Source organism: Theropithecus gelada, chromosome 12 (genome assembly GCF_003255815.1).
Source record: "Theropithecus gelada isolate Dixy chromosome 12, Tgel_1.0, whole genome shotgun sequence".
Lineage (NCBI taxonomy): Eukaryota > Metazoa > Chordata > Mammalia > Primates > Cercopithecidae > Theropithecus > Theropithecus gelada.
Window position 1 is genome coordinate 100716176 of NC_037680.1, and position 20826 is coordinate 100737001.

The 20826-nt window shown below is 41.7% G+C and overlaps 1 protein-coding gene across 4 annotated transcripts in view; it reads right to left on the minus strand.

Moving 5' to 3' along the window:
* Positions 1-20826, minus strand: part of SERPINE2 (serpin family E member 2) — a 65721-nt gene that overhangs the window by 30491 nt on the left and 14404 nt on the right. Inside the window, exon 2 of one of the 4 annotated variants that reach the window (XM_025404362.1) lies at positions 9935-9939. The exons of the other annotated variants lie outside the window; for them this stretch is intronic. The gene's annotated coding sequence lies outside the window, so the exon portion shown is untranslated. The remainder of the gene's footprint in view (positions 1-9934; positions 9940-20826) is intronic. 4 annotated transcript variants of the gene reach the window in all.

Genomic DNA, 20826 nt, shown 5'->3' on the forward strand with positions numbered 1-20826 from the left:
AGAGAGACAGAGAGAGAATATTGTAAAAACAGGGTGAAAGGATCAGTGACAATGAGAAATCTAATAGCTCCAATGTCTTAAAGTCACAAGGACAGTCTCCCAAATAAATAGCTAACTTATTTAGAAGAATTCTGTTTGGTTATAAATTTTTGCTAAAAGAACAGTTTTACTATGACATGGAAGAAAGCTGTTATGGGTGTTTTTCTGGGTTTCTTGGACTTGGGAAGTTTTTGAGAGCTGTCTATGTACAATTTCATAAAAGTGCACTGGGACAGTGTTAGAGCTATGCAGAACTTGGAATCAGAGCTATTTTTGATTGATGTGCTGAGCACAACTTCTCCTTGGCCAAATGCTCACTCGTCTAAACTCACCTGGCTTCTATACGTGTCTAAGAATAAGCTTTCATTTTTCTCCAAAGTTCAGTAGCCAGGAGAGGGGGTGTTGATCTATAAATTACTTTAGGCCCGCATAATTCCTAACAATGAAACACACTCATGTCCAAATAGACAGTCGCTTACATGAAGTAACTTGGAGTTATCAAGCTTTGAAATGCTTGATCTCTGGAACAAGCAGATGCCATAATGGGAAGTACATAGAAACCTCCTGTTTATTTTCCTTTTTAAGAGAAATTACACTTTTAAACTTTCAAATCAGAGAGAAATGAGTGCTGCCCAAATGTACTGCATAGCAACAAAATGGAAGATTATCGTTTGCTTGAATATTGTTTTCCAACAGTAAAAGTAAGTCTCTAGGCCATCATTGGAGGGAAGATCATAAGCCCATCAATAGAGCCATCGCCACAGGCATATCCTTCCAAATGCCAGGTATCTCCTTCCCTATGTTCTTCTAGTTTCTCTTACTTCACACCTTTCTCCTTTCCAGTATGGGGAATGTTTACGAAACAGCTGGGTACTGCTTTGAACTTTAACCATGATTTAATGTAGTAAATAATGGGATGGTAGTTTTGCAAATGCCAGACTCCAAATATATCCCTAGCATTTATAAATAGACCACTTGCCAATTGCAGACATTAGAGGAACCCACTCTCTATAGACCCAATGGTGTCCACCCTCTCTTCTACACAGGTGATGCTCAAATATGCAGCTCAAATCCTCAAACTCTCTGCTGAATTTCAGTGCTATACTTTTCAACAGTTTGCTACCTGTTTTCAATTCATTGTTCAGAAAAATTATCCACTGGTGGGGAGGGGCACTAGTCTCCAAAAATCTACCAAATCTTCTCTTTTTCAAGAGTCATAGTTTCTGTTGATAGAGCTTGCTTACCCAAGCCTGCCCCTCTGCTTCTCTCCCTTAGTCCCCACCTAGCAACCGTGACACTTCTACCCAATTCCTTCCACGGTGTGTTATACTTTTCCTGATCGTTAAAGATGGGGTTCTTTATTCCCTTCTTTGAATTTCTATAGCATTTCCCATTTGCATGCCTCATTTTGGTTGTTTTCCAAGTGTTTTTCTTTTCTCCCAAGTAGACTGGAAGCTCACGGAAAGCAGGGACTTTAGAATCCTGGTGCCCACAGGGTCAGCTTAGGGCTAAGCTTACCATTCATTGGTAGACACAAAATCAGAGGTTGACCTGTGGGACTAATCCAGAAAGTGTTTGCTGTGCAATACAGAGTGTTCTAAAAATAATTTTAGCAACTAAAAGTCAAAAAAGTCACAAGTTTAGATTAGGGTTATTCTCAGGAAAAATGAAAAGGAATGAAAGTTCTGGTACTACTGGGCCCTCACCCCCCATGGCAAACGTTCTGCACAGCCGCCACCCCTTATGGGCTGGGCACCCACTTCCCAGCGTGCCTCGCTCCCGCTGCTCCCTGCTGCTTCACACCCCACCATCGCCGCCACTGCCATCACCTCTCCAGGCTGCTTGAGCACCTGTGACCAGACCCCTTAGCCTGGAACCGGTGCTGAACAACTGAACAGTGGAGACCAGGATAGAGTCACAAAACAGGAAGCTCACTTCCGACCTAACAAATTCTCCTTTTTATGAAATAAAATAGTTTACATATAGTATACGAACAAATGATAAATAATATGACACTAGTCTGCTCTATGTAGCAAAATAAATAAGTTGTAGGCAGACAGTTTGGTAGGAAAAGCCACTGGAAAGACTCTTCTGGGTCCATTCATAGCTGGAGGGTGCACACGTATTTTGGGAGGACACGGAAGCGTCTAATGAAGGAAGAGTTCTCCATCCCCTCTCATTCTCTATAAAAGGTTTAAAGTGATCATGTTTTATAAAATGTGTATTTTTAAAAACATTATATCATGGGAGTTATCAAATATATGCAAATATTTAATACTCCCCACATATTCAACATACAGAAAAAGCAATTATCAACTCATGCCTTGGTTTATTTCTACTCAAATCAAAGATGATTTTGAAGTTAACTGTAGACATCATATAATTCAAAATAATTTCAACATATAGTCTAAGCCTAAAGATTTCAAATATATATCCATAACATCATTATCACACCGCAAAATAACTCCTTAACACGTTAAATATCTAGCCCAGGTTCACGTTTTTTCTAATTGTCTTCTTTTTTTTAATAGTATATTTGAATTATGATCTAAGTGAGCTCCATATATTGCAACTGGTTACATCTCCTGCCTTTGTTTTGTTTTGTTTTTCATCTTCTAGTTGCTTCATTTTTTTTCCCTTGGAATTTTTGTGTTGAAGAAACCAGGTTATTTGCCCTGTAGAGTTTCCCTAGGGTAGATTTTACTAACTGCATTGATGTGATGCTGTTCAACAAGTTCCTCTGACTTCTGTCCCTCCTGTAAACTGTTAGAGCTAGAGCAGGGGTCTGCAAGCTACGGCCTATGGGCCAGATCTGGCCACACTTTTTGTTTTGTCTATGGGTGCATTTGTGCTATGATAGGGAGCCGAGCAGAGGTGCCTGGCTGCAACAGAGACGGTATAGCCTGCAAAGCCAAAAACAGTTATCATGTGGCCCTCTACGTGAAAAGCCTGCTGACCCCAACCGTAGGGACTGATCAGATTCAAGTCGATTTTCTCTTTTTGCAAGCATATTTTGTATAGGTGCTGTCGAGGGTGGTGAAATCAGTAGATAGTAGCTGACTGTCTCTTTTTGTGGTGTTATCAGCTGCTCATGATGACCGCCTAAGTGCACTGTTTTATTAAAAGTTACCAAATGTGGGTGCTGTTACAATTCTAACTTTCCTTCCTTACTTATTAATTAGAATATTTATATAAAAAGAAGTTTTCCATAATCAACTACTTGGTTGCCCTGAGGTTTATTTTGTGTTACAAGGGCAGGATAAATTCTTCATTCATTTCCCATATCTAACAGTTTTCAAAATAATTCAAAATAGGTTGATTGACCAGAGGGTTTTGTTTTGTTTTCCGTATCACTATAAACTCATGTTTTTCAACAGACTTTAAGGGTCTTGATCCACTACAAATACTATTCTTATTGATGCTCAAAATGAGCCTCTTCACACTGGTTCTTAAACCTTCTGATACAACCCTAAAGTCTTGTTAGCCTCCTTGCTTTCCAGTTTGACTAGAGGTTTAGGCTCATTTTATGTATCTTCTGTTCCAGATGGAATCAGCCACTTCTCTAGGGAGCTCTGGTTCCTTTTAGTGAGAAACAGTAGCACTGAGCACCCTTATCTAATAAACTCTAAATTAACTGTGGAAATGCTGAGCTACAGTGATAAGGAAAATCCAAAGTCCATTTGCACCACTCTCTGGACTATATCCAAATACTGAAATTCAAATTATGAAAGCCAGACTGCTGACACTGTTTTACACTGATGGTTCACACATCACTGGAAAATCAAATTATGAAAGAGCAGCTGCTGACACTGAATCGGTTTGCCTCCCATGGCCATCTAGACGGAGAGAGGCTCGCTGGATGACGACGAGAAAAAGGAGTCCGCTGAGCATTAAAAGCTGGGCTGGCAGAATCAAAGTGCATTGCCCTCGTGTGACAGCAGAGTCTCCTGAATCAAACCCAGCCTAAAAATGGAATCCTAACAGTGCAGATGCCAGCGATAAACAACTGACACACAGCCCGGCAAGGAGAGTCCCCACATTTATCTCAGCCTCTCCCCTCCCTGCCCCTCAGTGAAAGCTGACACCTTCTCAGGCACTAGGAAAGTCTTGCTATCCTAGCCTCGTGTTGCTAGGATCCTGGTTCTTGGAACCTAAGACCCCTTATTAATATATATGGGCTAGAGCAGGTGGAGAAAAACAGCAGGCATGTTGTGTCCGAATCATGACATCCCTCAACAGCTTTTCCTGTCACGGCTTCCCAAAGAAGTAAATGTACAGGCCGGGCACAGTGGCTCATGTCTGTAATCCCAGCACTTTGGAAGGCCGAGGTGAGCAGCGTGCTTGAGGCCAGGAGTTCGAAACCAGCCTGGCTAACATGGCATAATCCTGTCTCTACTAGAAATACAAAAATCAGCCGGGTGTGGCAGCACATGCCTGTAATGCCAGCTATTCGGGAGGCTGAGGCATGTGAATCTCTTGAACCCGGGAGGCAGAGGCTGCAGTGAGCTGAGATGGTGCCACTGCACTCTAGCCCAGGTGACAGAGTGAGACTCTGTCTCAAAAATAAATAAATGAATCAATAAAAATGTACAGGAAAGGTTTGGGGCTGCCAAACTGAGACTTCTGAATGGCCTTAAGTGGAATCGTGCTGTCCAGCATTCAGACCAAATGTTTCCCAACAGTACTTTGCCAATACTCTTAAGGGTGTTTGGCAAGAGGCATTCTAGAGACCCTTTAGGAGGTGAGCCATGGAGATTAAGGCTGTCTCTGTAAGTTGACAGTAATTGTTAATGGACAAGTAATCGGGGTTAAGCCTCACATATGGTCTCTGTCTCTCAAACCTGTATAAGCAATACTGAAATAATGTCCACTAAGACCTGTCTTCATTTTCCAAACATCCACCACATTTTCTTATGATACCAAATCAGGTGAACAAGCAAACTAAAGTGCCTCTTGGTTATCCTTGGGAAGTGTACTGAGTATTATCAAAATGACTCAGCGTCTTTAAAATTTAGAGAACAAACGGGAAATGCCAACTGATCAAGGAGACAGCAGCTTGATAGTTTTAAAATGGGTTCTTTCAGGTTACTGGAGAAAGAGACATCGGAATTTTTTCTTAAATTTTTGTCTGCCTTCGAAGTGTATGCTCATTCTATGACGCTAATGAATTTGGCCAAAAAGGAACCTTAAAATGTTTAGGAAATAACTTTTCAGCTGCTGAAAAGTATGGCAGCAACATCCAAATGGTTCCTGCAACAAAAAGACACATATTTTACTGTGAAGTACACTCTGACGTCAAGTGCCTTTTATCCACATATTATATGTTCTGAAATCTCTTTGGGTTGATGGGAAAAGGCTAGGGGGAAGGAGGGGATTAGAGTTTTGTTAGCAGTCTGTCTTTTAAAATTCAAGATTACAGGATATTTATTCTATTTTCCTCTAAGTTTCCGGGAAAATACACCTAAGGTTCAAATTCCAATCCTACTACCCATTAACCAAGAGATCCAAGGTAAGTCACAATCTGTATCCGTCTTAGCTTTGTCCTCTGCCATATCAGAAATCGTATCTCAAGGGTGGCCATGGGAATTCAATAGGTGCAAACAGAAAGACATAGTAACCAGCCTAATACCTGGCTCAGAGCAAGTGTTCAGTAAATGCTGGCTGTCTTCTTCTGGTCTTCTTCAGTGTTCAAGACCTGAAATACTCTGATTTGTATTTCAGCAACTATTTAGAAAGTCTCAAGAATCAAGCTAAGAAAACAGTCAAACACTGCTACCTTGATGAAGGCCTGTCTGTATCTTTGTAACTTCCTTAGACTATTTAAGACTCAAAAATAGATTAAGAAAATGCTGGTGCATTTTGCTGTCTCTGTAAGAGAACTGAGGGGTACATTACTATGGGAATGAAGGGGGATAAGTGTGTCCCAGAAAACCTATAATAGTGCTGAGATATGTTTTTCAGTCTGCTGACAGATCATTAAATCTGGTTTACTTACGTATCAAGTCCTACAGACTTCTCTTTTTGACATGTCTTTAAGATGTAATGGTCCAAATGGCTGATTTCCTAATCCAGCAACCAAGAGGTGACCCAAGACATTACAGTCATATTGACCAATGGTTCTCAATCTTTAGAAACAAGGAAATACCTTTTTAACTTCTCTCTTCAGTAAGAGACACGGAGGTACCTTTTTTAGACATAAAAAATATTACACATGTATGTTTTTAGTATTTGTAAAAATACATAATAAAAAACCATGAATTCTTAAACATGTTAATAAAATGCAAATTCTTTTTATCAGTATCTAGGTACATTTTTAAAAAATCGTATGTTGAGATATTATTTATCAATCTATACTCAAAACTGGGCCATGAACATGATTTCTCTGATCCTTTAGAATAACCCTCATATGGCTATGGGCCCTCAATTCCGAGATGAGAAACTAACACTCTCTGGATTCTTGCCAATAAAAAAATGAGTATCAAGTGCTGGAAGTGTAAATTGATTTTTAAAAAATCTTTCTTAAAGGCAATCCCTAGTATGCATAAATAATCTTAATAATGTATCTACCTATTGGAACACTAATACCCCTTCTATCAATCAATCCTAATGTAATAATAAAAAAGATTCCGGTCCAAAAATGTTTACTATTATTTTCAGTGTAAAAGCATTGCAATATTCTTTGCAATAAATAATGGCAACAGCAATTATAATTGCAAATTGAATCTCCAATGGAGGGGACACTGTGGGTGACCTTTTACCAATTTTGTGCACTTATCCCCTAGTTTCTAGGTGCTTTGTTGCTAACGGTTTATACCTGTTACCTCGGACAATTACTAGTGGGAGTTGAAGGCCACTTTCTTAGTTGGCCTTAAGTGGTTGAGAGTTCACAAACACCATTCCCTTCCTGAGGACTAACAGCCATTGACTACTGGTCTGGTTGTTCACTGACTCTCCAGAGCTCCCCATGAGCTCTGAATGTAGGATTTTGCCTGATATTTCTTGCTTGGTTTCTTCCCTAATTCCCACTCTTCCCCTTTCCTTACTGTTTCACCTGGGAGCATTTCCTCAATGAATCCCTTGGCTCAGGGATTGCTTCTGGAAGAACATAACCTAAAATGTCCAACAATAATGAACACTTAATGACATCCATCCAGCACAATATTCTTTGGCTGTTAAGAACCTATCTCTGAAGAAAACTTAAAGACATGGTAATATATTCTGGATATATCTTAATTGGAAAAAAATCTACGGTATAATTAACTATGTAAAAATTATACACAGGCACAAAAAAGACGAACAGGACAGATATTAAAATATCTATATAGTTATTTCTGGTGGTGGGAATATGAATATTATTTATTATTCTGTATACTGTTATGTATCCTTCAAAATTTCTGTAATGAAATCACCACTTACAACAAGGATCCCTTTTCCTTTTATCAGGAACTTATACTCTGGAATAGCTGAAATGTGTTCTAAACAGGAGGAGAGGAGGTTATGGAGCACAACAGTGGCTAAATCAAAGGATCATAAAACTTTAATAAAAATAGTATTTATTGGAAAAGGAGAAATAGTTGAAAAATAATAGAGTGGAATCTTTTTATATACACTAAGATGAATGTTACACCCCATTACAACCCACAGACTATTTCATGTTGAGTTCTTTCAGTAAATGGTGGTGCTATTTTGGTGAACATGATTTGACCTATTTATGTGGCCAAATCTACATATTAGATATTTAATGGTGGGGATTATGACTTAATTTTTTTATTCTCTGTGTGTTTAGCATAGTACCTAGTATATAGTAGTAACTCAATATAGGTTTATGAAATAAATTGTAATTCCATGGAAAGTAACTGTTTCATTACTATTTTAGGTATCAGCAGCAACTGTTATTGCTAACTTTTAAAAAAATTCCAGTTTGCTTAAAATTTGTGGAATACCTTCTTAAGTCCTCTAAGAATAATAGCCATCATTTATTGAATGCCTGCTGCTGTGATTTGAATAACTATGTCCTTCCAAAATTCATTTGTTGAAATCCTAACCCATGGTATTAGAAGCTGGGTGTTTTGGAGGTAATTAGATCATGAGGGTGAAGCCCCATGAATGGAATTAGTGCCCTTATAACAGAGGTCTCAGAAGGCTAGCTAGTCCCGTCTACCGTGTGAGGACACAGTGGGAAGGCAACATCTATGAACCAGAAAGCAGGCTCTCACCAAACACTGAACCTGCTGGTGCCTTGATCTTAGACTTCCCAGCCTCCAGAACAGTGAGAAATAAATTGGTTTTTTATAGACTACCTGGTCTGTGGTATTCTGTTACAGACTAAAACAGAATAAGACATCTACTATATGACAGACACTGTACCTGGAGCTTCCTTTTCAACATCCAGTTTAACCCTCAACTTAAGAAGTAGGCATTAGTATTTATATTTTATAGATAATAAAAACCAGGGCCCAGAAAAATTAAAGACTCTGGCAAGACTGTATAAATGGTACATGGTAAAAAGACCTGATGCCTAAAAGCCAGTGCTCTGTATGCCACACTGCATCCTGTGACAGAGTTTAAAGGGTCAACTGAAAAAAAGGTGAAGAAACACTGTCTTCCTTCTACCTCTCTGTCCTTTGCTTAAATCATCGACTACTCAAAGTAAACAAGTGACCAGTTTTACAAGGCACTAGAATTGAACATAATGTTTGTTACTCTAGTGGCTCTCAACTGGTGGTGGTGGGTGATGTTGCCCCTCTGCCCCCAGAGTAGATGTGGCAATGTCTGGAGACGTTTTTGGTTGCACACGTGGGAAGGAGGTGCTACTGGCATCTAGTGGATGGAGGCCAGGGATGCTGCTAAACTTTCTCCAGTACCCAAGACAGCCCCCACACTAAAGAGTTATATCAGTAGTGCCAAAATAAAGAGTTATATCAGTAGTGCCAAAATAAAGAAAGCCTGCTCTAGGGCACAAGAGAACACACATTCCCACTCTCCCCCCAGGTGCCACACACTGATACCCCTGACTTTCCTTAGTTTAAAACCAAAGTCTCCATCTAAAGTCCTAGACTGTTTCTCATCAAATTTATGACTGCACTGATACCAATTTACACAGTGGTTCTCCATGGAATTTTCTTTCTTTCCTTTTTTTTTTTTGTTTTTTGTTTTTTTTTGTTTTGTTTTGTTTTGTTTTTTTTGAGACAATGTCTTAATCTGTTGCCCAAGCAGGAGTGTAGTGGCGTGATCTTGGCTCACTTCAACCTCCGCCTCCTCAGTTCTAGTGATTCTCCTGCCTCAGCCTCTCGAGTAGCTGGGATAACAGGTGGGTGCCACCATGCCTGGCTACTTTTTGTATTTTTAGTAGATATGGGGTTTCATCATATTGGCCAGGCTGGTCTTGAACTCCTGACCTCAAGTGATCCACCCACCTTGGCTTCCCAAAGTGCCAGGATTACAGGCGTGAGCCACCTGACGTGGCCACTCCCTGGAATTTTCAAGTCAAGCCTTCTCTATATGGGAGAGGAAGGAATGAAGCCAGTTACTTTTGTGCATCTTAGAAGGGAAAGGATATGGTATCAGTAATTGAAGCTTTGGCCTGCCAGCCCACCTTATCCAATTTGTCAACCCAGGTTCATCTACAGCCTGTTGAGAAGTTTGGCAGCTAGAGATGGATATGCACATAACACGCTGAGCCTCCTGCAAGAAGCACTGGGGAAGGCGTGAACCCCAGGTTGAGTGACTGGGCAGCTGTTCCTCTGCGGGAATAGAGGAGCCCCAGCCTCCTGACACAGTGCACCTCCTGAAACCCACAAAGCAGCAGTAGGGAACTGTGGATGGCATTATCAGTCCTCCCCACCCACCGCCTGGTCACTCCTTACAGGCTGCCTTTTTCTTATTAAGCCAAAGCCAGCTCTATCATTCAGGTTCAGGAAACAGAACAGTTAGGCACTGAGAGAAAAACCTAAAACATTCACATATAACCTAAATTATTCTTACAACCACTGTTCTTACTCCCTGGGAGCTTTCTAAACCGGTTCTACCCAGTTACCTGCTTAGCTAGGCAAAACGGAGCCCAAACCCCTACTTCCCTCCTGTCCCTCTTGAAAAGGGAGTAAGGCTCAGCTAGAGGGAAAGCAGAATCAGCAAGTGAACGCTGCATTAGGTCTCCAAACCACCCTGTGCAAATCACCCCAGAAAGGCCACCTGAAGGAGGGCCTGTTCTGTCTGCTGGGCGGCCCTCTTTTTCTCACAAGGGGAGTCCACGCCTTGTGGATAAACAGAGATGCCTTTTCTGGGCTGTGAGAACTCCGCTTTGGCAGTGTTCATGGAGGATGTCGGGTTTTATCAGGCAGGAACTCAGCAGCTCCTGCGTTCCTATTTCAGTGAGCCAGGGAGAAGGGCAAGGAAACCAACACCCAATAGCATACAGAAGACTCAAGATTCCTGGGGCCCAAGTGCCCAAAAAAACCCACTTTGTTCCTTTGAAGTCAGGGTAGTATTTCCAAGGTTGCCGTGTAAACAAGTGTACCCTATTAAGTTGGTTTATCCCTTCATTTATCCTATAAATATTAATGAAGCACCGTGGTGCCAGGCCCAGTGCTGGGACGCTAGGGAGAGAACAGGCATGAAAAGGGGCTTGGCACCTGCCCTCCCACCTCTCAGAGTCTCAAGGCGTGGTTCTCCACCTGGGTGACTCTGTCCCTCAGGGAGCATTTGTCAATATCTGAAAACTTTTTTTGGTTTTCACCACTGGGTGGGGGCCAGGGAGGGTAGTGCTATGGTATCTGGTAGGTGTGGGCCAGGGAGGGTGGTGCCATGGCATTTGGAAGGGGGAAGGCCAGGGATGCTGGCAAGCAGCACCCACAATGCACAGGGCAGCCGCCTGCAACAAAAAATTACCCAGCGAAATGTCAGTAGTGCCAACGTTGGGGAAGCCTGGTATAGAGGGGAAACAGACCTTAATCAAATTGTCTTATTACTTAATTGATATTTACTTTCATTTTCACATATTTACTTTACAAATGCTCTGACCTCAAGGAGAGTGTGCAAGAATGGAAGCAGAAGCACACCTGGGCCAGGGTGAGAGGCAGTGGCCAGGGAAGCGCTCCCGGGAAGGGTCACGTGGGCGGACATTGGAGGATGGGCTGGATGTGACTGGACAAAGGGGTGGAAAGATGGGGGCAGGGAAGAGTGTTCCAGATAGAGGCTCTCAAGTGCAAACAAACCTTGTGTTGGGAGGTACCATGGATTATTCTGGAAATATTTTTCTTTTCATACCATCATCACCTTACAGCCTTTGCAAGACAAGGGCGACCCTGTGTCCATGACCCCAACAAATAGGCAGCTCATCAAGACATACTGCAGAACCCAACCGGACAGAAGTTGGAAGAATCATTCACACTCCAGTGTCTATCTTGTTCCATGGCTCTCTTTCTCAACATCCAGCACTGCGCATGACAACAGGCAGGAATCAAAACTCTAATTTTTCTTAGAGTTGACATTAAAAGCCTGAGTTTCATAAAAGGAAAAACTGATAAACTATAAAACTGATCAATTGAACCTCATCAAAATGAAAAGTTTTACTCTGCAAAAGATCCCGCAAAGATGATGAAGAGACTAGGAGAAAATATTCTCCAATCACATATCTGTCAAGGGACTAGTATCTAGATTACATGGAAAACTCTTAAACCCCAACTATAAAAAAATCAGATTAGGAAATAAAAGACATGGACAGATAGTCCATTAAAGAGGACGTATAGATGGCAAATACGTCCATGAAAAGATGTTCAACATCATTAGCCATTGGGGAAATGCAAATTAAAACCACAATGAGATGTCACTACATGTCCAGATGAATGGCTAACACTAGTGACAATACCAGCTGCTGGTGAGGATGCAGAGAAACTGGATCACTCACACATTGCTGGTGGGAATATAAAATGGCACAGCCACTCTAGAAAACAATTTGGTAGGTCAGGTGGCTCATGCCTGCAATCCCAGCATTTTGGGAGGCCAAGACAGGCGGATCACCTGAGCCTGAGGTCAGGAGTTCAAGACCAGCCTCACCAACATGGTGAAATCCTGTCTCTACTAAAAATACAAAAATTAGCCAGGTGTGGTGGCAGGTGCCTATAATCCCAGTTACTCAGGAGGCTGAAGCAGGAGAATCGTTTGAACCTGGGAGATGGAGGTTGCAGTGAGCTGAGGTTGCGCTATTGCACTCCAGCCTGGGTGACAAGAATGAAACTCCATCTCAAAAAAAAGAAAAAGAAAAAGAAAAAAAATTGGTTTGGTAGTTTCTGTTTATTATTTATCTATTTATTTTTAATGTAAGTTTGGCCATTTCTTACAAAACTAAACATGCACTTAACTGTATATTCCAGCAACCCTGGACATTTATTAGAGAGAAATGAAAATCATTCCACATAAAAACCTGTATACCAATGTTCTCAGCAACTTTACTTTTCAATAGCCCCAAAGTGGAAACAGCCCAGATGTTCTTCAGTGGGTGAATGGTTACACAAACTGCGGTACATCCATACCACAGACTACTGCTCAGTAATAAAGAGAAATAAACTACTGATACACTGAACAACTTGGCTGGATTTCAAAGAATTATGCTGAATGGAAAAGCCTACTTCAAACGGACGCATACTGTGTAATTCCATGTATGTACCACCGTTGAAATGACACAGGTGCAGAGATGGAGAACAGATCAGTAGGCACCAGAAGTTAGAGAACAAGAGAGGGAAGGGGTGGGTGTGGTGGTAAAAGGGAGGCACGAGGGGTCCCTGTGGTGGAACTGTTCTGTATCTTGCCTGTGGTGGTGCCCATACAAGTCCACACATGTGATAAAACTGCATAGAAGTAAATACACACACCCTAGTGAGTACATGTAAACCTGGAAATCTGAATCTGAATAGGGTGGGTGGATTGTGTGACGTCGGTTTCCTGGTTGTGGTACTGTACTACAGTTATGCAAGACAATGCCTTTGCAGGAAACCAGGTAAAGGGCATATGGGCGCTCTCTGAATTACTATTTTTTTTTTTACAACTGCATATGAATCTATATAACTATCTCAAAATAACAACAAAAAAAACCCTACTGTAAAATTTTAGTCAGCAAAAATGCCAATGTACCTTATGACAGATCTTTTTATTTCTTACTTTTCCCTGTACTGCAAATGTACAATTATGCAAAAATGTAATATTTTTGGTCCTTTTTAAAAGAATAGCTACAGTTTTAGTGTGCTTGCATAACTGTACATTTTCATAATTATTTGACGTATAACAGTATTAATTCTTATTCTATAAGAAATTAACAAAAGGATTTAGGACACTATACATGGCCCCTGCAGGTTCCTAAGACAAGCTACCCAAGTTCAGATGTCACCTCCACTGCCAATTAACTGTATGACTTTTGACAAGTGCTTGCCTTCAATGTGCCTCAGCTCCTCCATCTGAAAACTGGTGTAATAGTAGTTCTTACTTTAAGAGTTGTTATGAGGATTTTAAAAAGTACTACGTCTCAGGTTCTTAGGACAGTTCTTGAGGCCCCACTCAAAGCTGGCCTCTGCTGTTACCCCATTTACCACCATCATCATGAAGGCCTGGGGTCCTCTCTTCAGCCTCTGAAGCTCTACGCTACAGTCCAGCTTAACATTTCCTCAAGTGCAAAATGTTCAAATATTATAATTTCTAAAAATCAAAACGAATGTTTAAAGCTGTCTTTAAGACTTTTGGTCTTTTTTTAATTTCCTTTATTTCTTTGCTATTAGAGGGAGTCAAGGATCTCTAGTATATGACTTTATCAGACTTTCACATCTGGTCACAGGTCCTCAGCGAAGGTGACTTGAGAGGCCTTCCCCTCCCCGGGGGAAGCAGCTCAGCCCTGTGACTCCATCGACAGCCCTGGTGATGTGCTCAAGAAATGATTGATGGTCACTGGCGACTGAGGAAATGGGCGTCAGGCTCTGGCGATTTTCCTTGTGTTCTTTCCAAGGCTGCCAACCTCATGAATAAGGAAGTGTTTTCCTACCAGCCTGAAACTGAAATCGGGTGGGATTACATTAACATAACTTTTAAAGAAGTTTTAGTGTGTCAAAGCCAGACCAGCCCTGCCTCAGTGGTCAACAGACTCCATGATAGAAGTCTAGAGTTTAGGCCAACTCTCATCACAGTTTTGTTTAGATGAATGAAATACCTCATATAGAAAATGCTTGATCATTGCTCAAAGAGATCATTTAGAAATAAATCCGAGCTCCGTTGGAAAGCCTATTACAATGGTAACTGGAAGGTGAGGTAATCCAGGAGGAAAACATTCCATTTTTGCAAGCAGACTCTAAAACACAGTGCTTCTCCAAAAAAGGGTAGAAAGATATATAGAAGTCCCTTTATCATAGAAAACCACGATGAGAGGAAAAAGTACTCCTCACCCCAACCCTGCTGTTCTCCCAGGCTTCACATCTTCCTAAGTGACACCACCAACCATCCATCCAAGAACCTAAGCCAAAGTCTGGAAACTGTCCTTCATCCTTTCCTTTATCCCACAGAACCATCAACAAGCAAAAAGCTCTCTATCGTTTGAATGATCCACCCCTTACCCTCTCCAGTTCCTCTATCCCCAGCCCAAGCCACCAACATCTCCGGAGGAGGACACTGGTCTCCTAGACCCAACTCTCTGCCTGCACTGCCCTAGTGACTCCAAAACCTGAGTCAATCCCTCCGATGACTTCTCCACGCTCTTGAAGAAAATCCAGCACCCTCTCTCCACAGCCTCTGAGTCTGCCTGCCTGGTCTGGATTTGGCTTCCTTTTCCACAGGCAGCAAGCCCCCCTCAACCGCAGGAAATACGTTCTAAGACTCTCAGTGGATGCCAAAACCATGGAAAATGTGGAACCCTATATACACTATGTTTTTTCCTGTTCATAAGTACCTATGATAAAGCTGAATTTATAAATTAGGCATAATAAGAGATGAACAACAATAAAATAGTATAATAATAAAAACATATTGTTATATATATGGATAATATGCTGTAATAAAAGTTATTGGAATGTGATCTCTCTCTGAAAACATCTTACTGTACTGCATGTACCAATTTTCAGACTGCAGGTAACTTAGGCCACCAATAAGGTGGGGACTACAGTGCTCTGTCGTCCTTGCAGATCACAGAACATGCCCGGTTCTTCCCAGCCTCAGGCCTTCATGCCTATGTTCCCTCTGACTGGATCACTGTCATCTTCCCTTGTCTCTGTGCCTGTGAGCCCACTGGGGACCTTGTCCATCCTGTTCACCATGGCACCCCAGCCTCCAGCATGGCACATGGACATTGAAGTGCTCGATATATAATGGAGGCATTGATGAAAAAGGAAAGCTTTCAATGATCTGTTGATTGCCATCATGTATTAAGGTCAATTACAGTAGCCACCATCTTATAAGCAGGTATGGTCTAAAATATTTGGGGAAGTCTTTTAAAAAAAAAAAAAAAGAATGCATACTTATTTCTAGAGCAAAGTTTCATAACCTTGTCACTCTTGACATGTGGGTCTAGATAATTATTCATTGTAGGGGGCTGTCCTGTGTATTGCAGAATGTTTAGCAGTATTCCTGGCCTTTACCCAAGACATGCTAATAGCACCCCACCCAGATGTGCCAACCAAATGTCTGGAGACACTGACAAATGTCCTTGAGGGAGACAGGAAGGATCATCCCTGGTTGGGAACCACTATTACAGAGGAAGGTTAGTAATTGGTGGTTAGCATTTTAATTCTGCCTTCAAAATGCCTACTTAACCCATACTTTGTCTGAATCACACAAGTAATGATCCATTTTAATATGGTATCACCTGACCGCCATTTACAACATCATTTTAGTGGGAGCATGCATTCCAAATCCCTAGCGATATTTATGAACCACCATGGAAAGGTTGAATTGTCTATCCTGAGAGTCTCAGCTTAGCCTGCTGCATCAGTATTCTAGGTGACATCTGAAGTGAAATGGTACGAAGAATGGAGGGGAAGGTATAGGAGTCAGAAGAGAGTTGGGGGATGGATGGGTCTTTTCATATCTGGTCTGACCGTTCATTTGTGTTTGGCATATAAAAACAGAATAGAAACAAGATAACACCTTAGTGTTTTGGGTCCTTCTGGAAAGCACCATCCCATATAATTCCATGGTGGGGCAAAACCCAGGAATGAAATGTGAAAGACTAAGACTCAACACTGATCTCACTCCCTGTTTGCCTCTCTTCGATTAATATAATATGCTGCTGAGCTTGGAACACCTCTACAGGAATGCAGAATGATTTCCTAGTTTTACCTGCCACACTGCAACAATATTTTCAATTATTGGCTAAACTGCAAATGCCCCATGAGTCATTTAAATAAATCTCACATGTATGAAATAGTCAATTGTGTTCTCTGAGCAATTCCCAGCTGTAAAAATAGAACCACACCGAACATATTTTTTTCTGCAGCTAATTGAAAATACTGCACATATAATGTATGATTTAAAGCACCCAGGAGGAATTTTGATTTGCATTCCCTATTTTAAATGTACAATCAAACGCTGTCTTAAAGTGCTCCACACATTTAATTCAATATTGCTTGCCTGAAGCCCCAACCACTTCTAAATTTTAGCACTATGAATGGATGTTCGAAGGTTTTTAATGCTCCAAGTGACTTTTTAAAACAATGGCTTTAACAGGGCTGCTTTTCCTGAGAAAACAAACACTCCTAGACACGACTGGTTCAAACCTCTATGGCCCGGAGAAAAATTTCCAAAATAGCAATAAGATGCCTGCCAGGAAAGAGAGACCATGGATAAGGACATCCTTCGTTCAGGAGTCAAACCTGTGGTCTCATAAGTGCTCATAGCTGTTGCCCTGGCATTAGAAACGCCCTCGACATTCATCTGTGGAGGTGAAGAAAGAAAGGGTGCCCAGAAGCTTGGGATCTGGGAAAAAGGGGTGCCACAGGATGTGTGATCATCTTCCATTTCTAACAGAGCTTGAGAGGTTGCACAAACAGTTTATATGCTCTCCTAGTCAACAAAACAGTGATTCAGGGCCTACGTCAAGAGGGAAGCACAAGAGTAGAAGCTTCAAAGATGAAGGGAAGACAGAGCCCGACCTTAAGAGCCTGCAGACTAACAGAAAACAGAAGTCCTTAAGGACTAAGAAAAGAGGTAGAAAGTGACACGTTGAGTTTCGGTCAAACGAAGTTGGCTATTTGCTTTTACTTAACATGAAACAACACTATCAGTTTATGTGTGCCCCACCATAGGGTAAATTAGTAAGAGGAGGTGAAAATCAGAAGAGCAGCCATACCTCTCTCTCCCTACTGGGAAGGATAAGACAGTGACCCACAGTGGCAGCACCTAACAAACCATAACCAAAGAATTAAAAGTATCCACATTTAAAGTTAATTCTGGGTGCAGTGACTCACACCTGTAATCCCAACTTTAAGAGGCCAAGGCAGGTGGATCACTTGAGGTCAGGAGTTCGAGGCCAGCCTGGCCAACATGGCAAAACCCAGTCTCTACTAAAAATACAAAAATTAGCCAGGTGTGGCGGCTGACATCTGTAGTACCAGGTACTCAGGAGGCTGAGGTGGGAGAATCACTTGAACCCGGGAGACAGAGGTTGCAGTGAGCTAAGATCACACCACTGTGCTCCAACCTGGGTGATAGAGTGAGACCCTGTCTCAAGAAAAAAAGAAAAAAAGTTAAATGACATAATGAATACCAGATATGTATTTATTCAACAAATGAAAGTACTAGTCATAACTTAGTGTTCTTCCTTAGATAACCCTTGACTTTTATTTCACAAATTAAGAAACAGATAGGAAATAATGAAAGGACTCAGAAATTATCTATTTCAATCACCTGTCACCAGAGGCTATTCTCTTACATTATCTGATATTACAAAATTCATCCTTTAGACACTCCCAATATCTGGAAATGAAGGGCCCCAGTATGTGGAACTTTGCTGAACCACTAAATCTCTTGGGCTGACTGACTAGGAAATTCCCTACAGGCCACATAGAACTAAAACAAATGGTTTTAGCTCTCTGACATGGGCCATTAACTTGCTTTCACATGGTACTTACCAACTGATATGGCTTGGCTGTGTCCCAACTCAAAATCTTGTCTTGAATTATAATCTCCATAATACCCATGTGCCAAGGGCAGGACCTGGTGGGAGGTGACTGGATCATGGGGGCAGTTTCCCCCATGCTGTTCTTCTGATAATGAGTGAATCTCATGAGATCTGATGGTTTTATAAGTGTCTAGCATTTCCCCTGCTGGCACTCACTCCGCCCTGTCACCCTGTGAGGAAGGTGCCTGCTTTTCCTTTGCCTTCCACCATGATTGTAGGTTTCCTGAGGCCCCCCTAGCCCTGCAGAACTATGAGTCAATTAAACCTCTTTCCTTAATAAATGAGCCAGTCTCAGGTATTTCCTTATAGAAAGGTGAGAACAGACTAATACACCAATCAAGCCTCCTATAACATGTGGGCTTCCCATGAAGATTTTGTTAAGGTGGGGAAAGTCCTTATTGGTCAGAGGACCCTCTTGTTATTTATCTGTCTCTTGTGAGTCTGGTAATTGTTAGTCAGTCTCTCTGACCTGCAATGACCCTGGGTATCCTGCCAAACTCCAAGTTGTCTTCTCTGCTTCATGCTGGGGATCTCCCTCAGCGATGCCATCTAAGCAGCCAGTGTCTCTGACACCATACAAATAAAATGCAGCACCATTTGGTGATCCAGCCTATGTTTATTCTTCTCCCTTTGGCAACAGACACTATTTACTTACTATCTTTCCCAGGGCAATAGAGGGAAGGCAGGAAAGTACTGAGCTTGTATTCTAGAACCTGAGGAGGAAGTAAGGGAGAGGAAGAGCTCAATGTAGCTAAATCAGCTTCCTAACACACTTAGTCTACAGGTAGGTTCATTTAAGCAGTTCAGAAACTTTTAAAAAGGTTCAGAAGAAATAAAACAGAGAACATCTTTCCTATCCTCCCTCCAAATATATCAAAGGTGTCATATTAAAATACATGGATTCCAGCAGTACACGTGGAATAAATATTTTCCATCTTTTATTAGGTGACTAAAGGGCTACTTTGAGATATGTTTTGGCACCCACAAAAGTAATCCTGTGACACTGGGTAGACATTCTTTTCTTTTTCAGTTTTCCATTCTGGCTCTTATAATCAAGGTGGGTTTCTTATACCAAGCCTCTCTACCCAGGCCTGTTGTAAGAAACCCATGCAGCTTTGGTCCATCCATATCCTTCAGTGTAACTTTTTGGCATGAATTACATGAAAAACAGTGACCCAGAAAGAGTCTGAACTGGGTACAAGAGGTGGGTGGTCCCTGGTTCCTACATTTTGACTTCTGGGGAAAAATTATATAAGCCATTTTCCAAAATACAGTAAGTAAATAAAAATATATGTATCTATAGGCACAGGATGTAGAAATACTTCTAAAGCAGGAAAAGGGAATGAGGGATGGGGAAGATGTGAGAAGACAACTTCCACTTTAAGAAAGGTTCCTGTGCTTTTGTCTCCAACTCTTTGCTCCTTTTGCTTTCTTCCTTCAGTACAAAGAGTTTGCAAAGAAAATCTCAAAAATTTTTTTTAAAAAGGTGATCACCGTCTCCCTCTTCCTGCCAAGCAAGCACCTATCAAACGAAAAAAGTTATTCAAAGCTCAGAAACCATGTTAAGTGATGGGAAACACAGTTCCGAACCTGGGCTTTAGTCACCCAGCTACTGAGCTTCTTCCTATAACCTGATTCCATTTCCTTTGCTACAGCTGATGCTAACGCCTTGTGAAGGGATTTAAGGGCCGGGGGACATTAGCTATTTCCCAGAAGAAACCTATGCCCATTTAATACTACTGTGGAACAGGCCTGTTGTCTAGTCCTGGGCCTGTCTGCAATGGGTAAGCCATGTACCTGATCTGTGACTCAGTTTCCTCATCTATAAGATCAGTGACAAGCCTCCTTCCCTACCCTGAACTCCAGAGAGCTGCTATGAGGATCTCATGAAATGCGATGCTGAAGAACAAGTCAATAACTCTTAGGTACCACAGAACTTTTGTTCACAAGACCAGCCTGCTGCCCCACTGCCCAACATCCAAAGCTAAGGTAGGAGAACAAGGACTTCTAGAATGAAAAGTCAATGACAATGGAAGTTCTCCTTCTCAGTTTTATCTAACCTCTAGTATAAGAAACTACACCAATGAATCTTTAGGGATGAAGGGGGCTGAGCTGCTTCTTGTCATGAAGTTGCATTTTATAGGGGAGAACATCTCCCCAGTTACTCATAGCCAATTATGGAGACAATGATCCCCAACAATGGGGCTGGTGAGTAGCTGCACAGAAGATGGGAGAGGAAACTTTCATGAAGTCCCTACTATGTGCACAGCTCTGTGAACACATCATCTCACAGACTCTTACACACAGAGATGCAGAGAGGTTGGGGAACCTGCCCACATCACGTAGAAAAAAAGAGCACACGGGGGTGCCCACCACCAAGAGATTGGCACTGCCAGGGGCTTATCCCAGGGACAGGTCACCCTGCCTCCCCCCTGCCCAATCCCCTGGGTCTCTTTTCATTCCCTCAGTCAGACTGCAGGATTGGCACTAACCCCATTCCCCAGCTTTTACCTCTCTTTTTCCTCCCAGATGCAGAAGTATGTTTCCAGCACATCTGACCAACTTCTCCCACATTGTAAGAGTGAGGCTCCCCTCCTCCAGCATTAATTCTTTATTTCTTTGATTAGCTTCTAATTCCC